Genomic DNA, 10,000 nt, shown 5'->3' on the forward strand with positions numbered 1-10,000 from the left:
AGAGAGAGAGAGAACGCCATGCGAGTTAAAAGATTGAATGCTTGTCAAGGGTAGCAAGCATGCATATAACTTTTTTCCTCCTCATTTACAAGCCATTACTGTCATCCCCCATCAAGGCCGTTCGTCAGCCAAACCTGTCATCCGGCGCGGTGGAGACAGAGTCACAGGATGTGTGTGGGACATTCTTTATCATAATCTACCCGCCATCTTGTAAGGATACCACTAGTTTATCTGCCAATCACACCAAATTATTTAGTCTTAACTCTCTTACTGTATGTAGTCACCCACTCACACTCACACACAACCCTGTGTTTGGTAATAAAACAATTATTTGTATGCCTAGTACTATTAGGTCTAATGCTATTATGTGGACATAATTATTAGGGATGGGTACCGAATCCGGTACTTTTAACGGTACCGACCGAATCATGAATAAATAATAATGATAATAAATCATTTGAAGTTTGGATTTTTTTTTTTTTACAACTGAGGTAGGTAGATTACATTTTTAGAGACTATAGTACAGAAGAAAAGTACCGTTGGGTACCGGTATCGATTTACAGGTACCGGTATTGGTTCAAATGTGAACGGTACCAAGGGGCGGTCGGGTGGCGTAGCGGAGATTGCGCTCGTCACCAATGCAAGAGGCCGCGGTCTCGACTCCCGGAGTCAGCATTGCCCTGCGGCTTGGGCCGGTCGTCATACTAACTCGTTTGGCTGAGTTAGCGGGAGGGAAGTCGTGGTTGGTAATCTGGCGTTGTTGACAGTGACACCTACAGGTCAGGTCTGGGCGCCTGCTCAGCGAAAGGCAGGGAATGGTGAAGGCAGCGTGACCTCCCACGCGTTACGCTTCACCAATGAGAGTCCTCGCTGCCAGGTGAGAAGAGAGCCACTGGCTGTCTCCGCTTGTGTCGGAGGAAGCATGTGGTGGACTTCAGGGTTCCCTTGTACCGACCAGTAGGGGGAACATGCGCACAACAACCAGGTAGGGGAGGGGGGGAATTGGCATAACGACTAAATTGGGATGGGAGGAAAAGCATAGAAAATCAGGCGGAGAAAAAGAGGATTAAAAAAACGGTTACGGTACCCAACCCTAGAAAATATTAATCAGGGGGGCAATTTAGCAAAACAGAATATAGTCTGAAGTTGAACCGGCATCCTCACATTACCATGCGTGGTCATGCGTGTGCGCGCACACACACACATACATGCACACACACACGCGCACACACACATACACCGACTGCTCCGTGATGTGCAGCCCCAGGTGGGACTCTAATCTTCTGACCTTCTCCCCCTGAAGAAGTGACGGGTAATGATGATATGCAAATGAAGCCCTAACCTTCCATGACCACAAAGGCATCAGAGAGAGGGGTCGTCGTCTTAACCGACTCCCCGAGTACAAACGTTCCCCAATGTTCTCTAATCTCTAGGTGGTCTATTCCTAGACTGAAGAAAAAGACGGAACTTGTTACATCGGTTCCACACAATTAAAAACGTGTTTTTATCCGACTGAAAAAAAGGAGAAGGTGTGAAAGTGAATCTGAGAGGATACAGCTAGGTGCTGATGAAATCATTTTGATTTTTTTTTTTTTTTTTTTTTGTTAATCTAAGGGCTTCTTTTTCTCCCCCGGTGTAGCTGGGTTGTGCCATAAACAGCGTGGTTTTAAACACAGAGGCCTTAAACTCTCCTCATCTCTTATCGGTCGGAAAGGACTCGTCACAATTCCCGTCTCCACCAGGGACTGCTGCGTTCATGTGTTTTCTTCTAAATACAACTTGGGGTCTTTTTCAGGTTTGGGTAGGAAAGTGACTCTTAAAAACCCCTTTCTCCAGTTAGGTTTCTTTACCATTGAAAACGTGCACTACTAGACGACACAACTATGAAATGTAGGGAATAATGACACCATAAACCAACTGGACTGATGTTATGGCCCTGAAGAGCCGACACAAAGAAAGAACGAATGGATGAATGAAGCGGCACAAGGGAGGACACAGCATTGCCACCGAAGCAAAAGGCATTCATACAAATCTACTTTCCAGTGACAATCTATCAGGGTTATTCCTTTTGTCCGTGTCTCGTAAATTGTCCGCTAGATCTTGGCGCTCCCGTCCAGGAGCATCGGCACGCTCCAGACGAGGATTCCTCTCCCTTTAGAAGACGTGTGCGTGATCGGAAAATATTATCATGTCCGTAGCTCTGTGTTAAATACATGTTTTCTGTACAGTCTTGACTGGTTGATACGAGTTTGGCTGGTATACAGCTCAGACACTATAGGGCGACAGGCTGACAGTGTTTCTTAAAGGGGAACTATCTTATAAATGGCCTTTTTGAGTGTTTAGCATTGTTTCCTAGCTATGTGAACTTATATTAATATGATCTATGTCTCAAAATTATCATATTGGCGCATTCTTCCAATTCTCCTCTCACAATATTCACCCTCACTGAACTGAGTCATTTGAAAATGTGCGCGATATGTGATGTCATATAGTCACTGCTGCATGTTAATGTTCAGGCGACGACGCCGCTGCGCAGTGGTTTAGGAGCCCAGGCTCAAAACAGCTCGAGATCTTGAGGTAGAAAAATGCTGTTTTTGAGGACTTGATTAGAAATACAAAACAATGAATAAAAAAATATATATATTACAGAGGTGTTCCATAGACTCACAGGAATTGTGTAAAAGTGCCCAAATAGTGAAAGAAATAGTAAAATAGTTCCCCTTTAAAACAACAGGCAAAAGGGCCAGGAGATATGCCCCACGTCGTCCATCATGGCTCTTTTCGACTCCAGTTCTTGTGTGAGACACAACAAAGGCCCTAGAGACCCATCTTTTCTTTTCATTTTCTCACTAGGGCACCTTTCTTGTCAGATCTGTTATTAATTTGTCATCTTATGTCATGACAATTATGTATATATTGTAAGTCTGACCAGAGCTCTTTCTGGTCACTTTCTGGTCAGACGCTTTGTGTGTGTACACATTTTTGTCTCTTGATTCATTGTAAACTGATCATTCATACTCTTTCTATGGCCATGTAAACGGATAAATAAAACAATGTTCTATTTTTATCCAATTTGACTCGTCTGAATTTCTAACAGTTTCACTGTTTGGCTCGTTTAAAACATTCCACAACACGCGGAAAACAGTTTTTGGTCCCCCTTGAAGACACGAATTATTCTGGATCTTTAGCGCGCGTGGCGGCGACCATAACTGTGCACTTCAGAGTCGAAACGTCGACTATTACATCTCCGTCTCGGTTCTGATTAGGCAGCGGGGTCTTCTCCCGTGTGTCAGCCATCTTGTCAGTCAGCCTTCCGTTCCTTAATGACTTCTGTCAGTCAGGGATGTAACTGTCAAACTCGGTTAACCGCCACACTTCCTGCCCTCACGTGATTGGATAATGAGCTGTACATCAACACGTTTAACCGTTTGTTGCGGCGTGGGGGCTGCAGGAAGCTTTTCACCGCCATCGCTGCGAGGGTACACACACACGTAAAGTAATATTTTTATTTTTTTATTTTGGCGCTTCCTCATATACGAGACGACATGAGTTTGAGATTCTGTGGGAAAAGAAACTCATTAAAAAGGCAACGGTTCCACCACGCATGTCTTTGGCAGATAACCCCCCATTACTGAAGTAATACAATTCCTGGGACTCCAGCATTTAACCGTTTGAGCTCCCCTGGATCCGCCGGTGAATCCAGTAATAACGCAATTACTGTAGTATCGTCTCTGGCTGACGATCGGATATTATTGTCCTTTCTGTTTCCAGTGATTTTAGTTTCATTAGGATCCGTCCCCGTCCCCCCGTCCCCCCCCGTCCCCGTCCCCTCGAGGGACACTATTTTTTATATCCGGGGACCCCACCCTAAAGCAAACCCTGCATTAAAGGAAACTGGGAGACGACTGGACATTAAGGAGTGAATCAGAGGAGGAGGAGGAGGAGGAGGAGGAGAGAGAGGGGGAGTGAGTTGATGTCTTCTTTTTGCATGAGAGAGAGAGAGAGAGAGAGATGAGATGGCGAGAGCACGCGCGCGTGTGAGAGAGAGAGAGAGAGATGGAGAAAGGCGAGGCAAAGAGGTCTTTAGATGTGGCAGCTGTGAAGAAGATGAGAGGCGAGTGGTGGCTGAAGAGGAAGAATGGAGGGAAGGAGAGAAAGGTAGAGAGGAGCGCCGCCGTGCATTATTCATTTCTGCAGACACATCGCAATCTCTGATGCATCTGGAGCAGGGCATCAGTCAAGTCACAAGCCATCAATGAGCCTTCACTCATACACACGGTCACGTGACACACATGGTGAGTGAGACACACACACGGTCACAAACACACACATACACATGGTCACACACACAAACACACACACACACACACACACGGTCACACACATATACACATGGTCACACACACAAACACACATATATATACACACGGTCACAAACACACACATACACATGGTCACACACACAAACACACACACACACACACGGTCACACACATATACACATGGTCACACACACAAACACACACATATATACACATGGTCACACACACACACACACACACACACACACACACACACACACACACACACACACACACACACACACACACACACACACACACACACACACACACACACACACACACACACACACACACACACACACACACACACACACACATATACAGATTGTCACAAACACACACACATATATATATACACACATGGTCACAAACACACACACAGCCACATGTTCACAAGCTCACAGTCACAAACACACACATATGGTCACACACACATGGCTGCATGTTCACACACACACACACACACACACACACACACACACACACACACACACACACACACACACACACACACACACACACACACACACACACACACACACACACACACACACACACACACACACACACACACATATACAGATTGTCACAAACACACACACATATATATATATACACACATGGTCACAAACGCACACACAGCCACATGTTCACAAACTCACAGTCACAAACACACACATATGGTCACACACACATGGCTGCATGTTCACACACACACACACACACACACAAACACACACACACACACACACACACACACACACACACACACACACACACACACGGTCACAAACACACATATGGTCACAAACACACATATGGTCACACACACGGTCAGTCACATGGACACATGGTCAAAAAGACAGACACACATGCAAACACACATGGCCACATGGTCACAAACACACATAATTACACACACACGGTCAGTCACATGGACACATGGTCAAAAAGACAGACACACATGGATGCGCACACGTGCAAACACACGTGGACACATGATTACACACACACACACAAACAGAAACTAATGTGCACCTGCTTGAAAATTGCATGTTTACATAATGGCCACCGGAACGACAGGAGATGAAACCAGAGAGGCGCTGGTCTTTAAAACACCCAGGTTACAGAACGGCCTCCATTAGTCCCCCTGACTCCAGTCTCCACACACTGCGGTAGTCTAACTAAAGGCAATGTTACGGTTGACAGTATTGTGTGACGGGGATAGATGACCAGGCCCCCCCTCTGGCCTAGTGGCCTCCCTCTCCCTCTCTCTCTCTCTCTCTGACTCACAACACCAGGAGGAAGAGGAGGCGGTCAGGCCAAACAACAGTTCGCAAAACACTTGGAAAGGGGTCAATTACAAAAGGTGGAGGTGATTAAAGAAAGGAATACAAGGAGACGGGTCACCGGTTTAAAAGCAGGTGTGAGGGCGGGCGGTGACACCACAGGGTTACATTGGCAAGTAGGGTTGGGTACCGTTCACATTTGAACCGATATACCGGTACCTGTGAATCGATACCGGTACCCAACGACGGTACCTTTTTTCCGGTACTTTAGTCTCTAAAAATGTAATCTACCTACCTTAGTTGTAAAAAAAAAATGAGTCCAAACTTCAAATTATTTATTATCATTATTATGTATTTAGAACAATTTGTTAATTGAGCGTTGTCTGCATCTACTGTAGCTTTGTAGAGTGTAACCACACATGCAACCGTTTTCCGCTTGCCATTGCCCCCGACTGCTTTGTTGTTGAATCAAAAGTCAAATCCTAGGTAAGCGCGTGTTGTGCGCGTGGGCGTTGACGTGAACGTACGGCACACTTCATAGGTTTCGTTTCGCTGTTAACGAAACGTTGACGTCATCAGACTTAACATTTTTATGTTTGTTTCCATTACCGGAATGTGGCACCGGTGGATCTCACGTGAATCGGTACTAGGTGGTACCGACGTGATTCGGTCGATACTAGGGGTGTAACGGTACACAAAATACCACGGTACGGTACGTACCTCGGTTCTGAAGTCAAGGTTCGGTACGGGTTTTCACTACAGTGGGGGAAAGTTTGGCTTTCCATGTTCCACTCAGGGGTGATGTAGTGTGCATTAACTAATTGTACTTGTAGGGCGGTCAACGAATATTCTATATTGAAATTAATAATAAAGAAAAAAAATTATAATAATAATTGTATTAGATTAGATTGTGAAAAAAAGCGGATACGTGTACCTTTACACCCCTAGTCGATACCCTTAAAAGTACCGGATTCGGTACCCATCCCTATTGGCAAGGCAAAGATGGAGGAGCTATGCTATTCAAGTTTCAAGTTTCTTTAATAGTTGTCATACAGAAGTACAGAATACTTTCATACATTCATTCATTTTTTTTTTTTTTTTTGATAGAAACAACAGAGAGCCTGCTGTGGCATAAGCGTGACGGCTTCCCTCGGAAACTATATACAGAACGGCATCGCACTCCTGCCCACAACAACAATGAGTGTGATTTGTGCCAATGCACTCAGTCTGAAGGCATTACAGCGATACGCCAACCAGGGCTGTCGTCATCCAAAAGGAGTTCTCAGTCAACCAATAGTCTCTCTAGGACTTTGCCGACTGATTGATCGGCTGATCACATCGACAGATCTGTCGTTTTTTTTTCTTTTTTTGTGTGTGCGTGCAGTCGTGCAAAAGCAACTCTTTACATCTCTCGTACCAGAAAAAAACATTCAAAATCTTGGTCGACCAATTCACCTATTATAACCATTTCACTGCCACACTACCAAAGGTAGCGTATTCACTGCGACAATACAGAAGGTTAACCCTTTCACTTCCACGCGACAAAGGGTTAACCCTTTCACAACCGCACTACAGAAGGTTAACCCTTTCAATACCACACCGCAGACGGTTAACCCTTTCACTGCCACACTACATAAGGTTAACCATTTCACTGCCACACGACAAAGGGTTAACCCTTTCACAACCGCACTACGGAAGGTTAACCATTTCATTACCGCACCGCAGACGGTTAACCCTTTCACTACCGCACCACAGAAGGTTAACCGTCTGTAGTGTGGTAGTGAAAAGGTTAACCTTCTGTAGTGTGGTAGTGAAAGGGTTCATCGAATGGGTAAATAAACAACGTCTCAAGCTCAAAAGGGTTTGTGCCTGAACAATAGGTGGTTATGTAAAAAAAAAAAAGATGTGTGTGCCTCGCGACCTTCTCTTGCCATTAGCCGGGCTGGGAGACAACAAAGCTTGCATGCTTGCGAGTGCATCGACTTTCTAATACAACCCGCAGATGGACATAACTCCACATCGCGGAGAATGGGCATAGAAGAAGGCAGTATTTTTAGATCAAACCTGCCGGTGACGACAGTCTGGGGGGGGGGGGGGGGGGACTTCAAAAAGGAACCATCTGACAGGGAAAAAACAAAGCTTTCTCCACCGTTCAGTTGAGATGGGCCTTATACTGTAATGTCTTGCTTTAGAAAATAGCAGGAAATCGTTAAGGCCTGTGGTTGAACCCTGTACAATGACAAGCGGTTATAGGGCTATACAAAAACAACCCTCACTGATTTCATAAGCCACGTACTGCTCCCAAAAGCGCCTAGATAGATGAATACCTGTGGGGGCGTCGCATCTCCGGAGACAAACATCTGATCAGCTTCCCAGAGAATGAGGGGATTTGCGTGTGGAATAATTCTATTGCAATATAATTGCTTTTCTCTCTCTCTCTCTCTCTCTCTCTCTCTCTCTCTCTCTCTCTCTCTCTCTCTCTCTCTCTCTCTCTCTCTCTCTCAACAGAGCATCTCTGGAGGCATGCATAAGATCAGCTTCCAGGAGACAGAGGAGGAATTTGCCTGTAGAATAATCCAATCCCTTTTTCACCCCCCCCCCCCCCCCAAAATTGTTTCTCCTTAGGTATAGTTCCACTCTATAGATACAGTATCTACCCACTGGCAAGGAAGCTACTGTTTAAGTCTATTAGACTGCAGAGTTGAACTGATATCACCCAAGCCTCAATGCAAATAATAATACATTTATTCACATTTCAATAAAACACACAATGCCTAAATGGAGGAAGCTGGGGCTTGGGGGGTGGGGTGGGGGGGGTACATAGGCCTTCATGAAACATCATGATGAATGAAGTGTAAATGACTAATCAGGGTTGTGAAAATGGCCATGGAACAAAGACTGATGCCCCCAGGGGAAAACTAAAAAGCCCCATCTGTGTGTATTGGAAAGGAGACTTTCTATGGAATGACTATGACAGCCCAGCTGAGGTCCTGCAGGCTGCTGCTGCTGTAAGTAGATGAGATGCTGCAGAAAGCCATCATAAGTCTGTGCCGCCGGTAAAAGTGTACCGTGTGCATGATTAAAGCTTCAACAAGAAGAAGCGATATCCCTGTGTCAGTGTCAGGGTGAATCAATGGAGCATAATTACACAATGCGCCTTGCACGTTAATGGCCGAGTTGAGAGACTAGAGAGCAGCAGCAGTGCCGCTTGCAATTTTAATAAGACACATCATCATCAGACCTATTGAAGCGTGTAGGTCTCTACATGTAGGCTGGTGGTGGGTTTGTTTTAATAAACAACACTTTACTGAGAGAGGAGAGCAGATGCGTTGCCCGAGGCGGCGCAGCCAATTGTCTCAGCTATCTAATTAAGTCCATGCGCCTTATGCCACCTGGTGCCTTATTGATATTTTGTCCAATTTTATAGCGATAATAAGACAAGTCAATTTGCACCGGATAAACTTTTAAATGGCTATCAATCAGCAGCGTTTTTTTTCGTTTTTTTTATTGGACACAAACGGAATCGGGAACAAAGAGGCGATCGCTTCTTTGCCAATGTGGGTTCCTCTGCTTTGCCCCAATGAGGAGGGGGGCCAGACAGACACTGTTACCAACCAGCTATGGATGACATTATTTAAAGAAAATTAAACGCACATTTAATACAGCCCGCGGGTATATATATATAGCCTTGTCTTTACGCATTACGCATAGGAGCCAGAGAGGCTATACCCACCCGAGTTGTGAATATACAGCCTATATTATATCCTGGGTGCGGTGCGCGCACAGCAAGCAATAATTGTACTCCATCATCACGCATGCACATCATCTATAACTGCATATTATCAGTTTTACCTTGGTGAGAAGAAGAAGTGCTCCGTCCTCTCTGTTGTTGTCCTCCGGCAGATTCATGTGGATGGATTTGCAGCTGCTGCAGGTCGACGCTTCCTCGGAAACATATTATTATATTGATGATGCCAATCCAGTGACAGCGGCGTGGAGAGTCAAAGAAGGTCTTCCTTTGTGGAGGAGGATGGATGCACGCGAACTGTCCTGTGCGCACTCTCTCTCTCTCTCTCTCTCTCTCTCTCTCTCTCTGGACCGTTACTTACTTACAGGGTCATCACACGGCTAACTCAGCCCCTTGTGTGTTGTGTGTCGGGGGACCATTGCTGGCCGGTCGGTCGGTCGGCCTTTAGAGAGCGCTGGTTGATGTCATTGATACTCCCTGGCTTCCTCCTCAATGCCCTCTTCTCTTTCTCTCCTCCCCGCTCTCTCTCTCTCTTTCTCTCCTCCCCGCTCTCTCGCTCTCTTTCTCTCCTCCCCGCTCTCTCTCTCTCTCTCTCGCTC

The 10,000-nt window shown here is 45.6% G+C and overlaps 1 protein-coding gene across 1 annotated transcript in view; it reads right to left on the reverse strand.

Moving 5' to 3' along the window:
• LOC311226405 (receptor-type tyrosine-protein phosphatase S-like) overlaps nt 1–9,899 on the reverse strand; it is a 134,588-nt gene extending 124,689 nt beyond the window's left edge. The window contains exon 1 of the mRNA XM_084311833.1: nt 9,506–9,899. The gene's annotated coding sequence lies outside the window, so the exon portion shown is untranslated. The remainder of the gene's footprint in view (nt 1–9,505) is intronic.
• Between the last annotated feature and the right edge of the window lie 101 nt (nt 9,900–10,000).

This window comes from Notolepis coatsorum, assembly GCF_963971535.1.
Source record: "Notolepis coatsorum genome assembly, chromosome: 4".
NCBI classification, from domain to species: Eukaryota; Metazoa; Chordata; class Actinopteri; order Aulopiformes; family Paralepididae; genus Notolepis; species Notolepis coatsorum.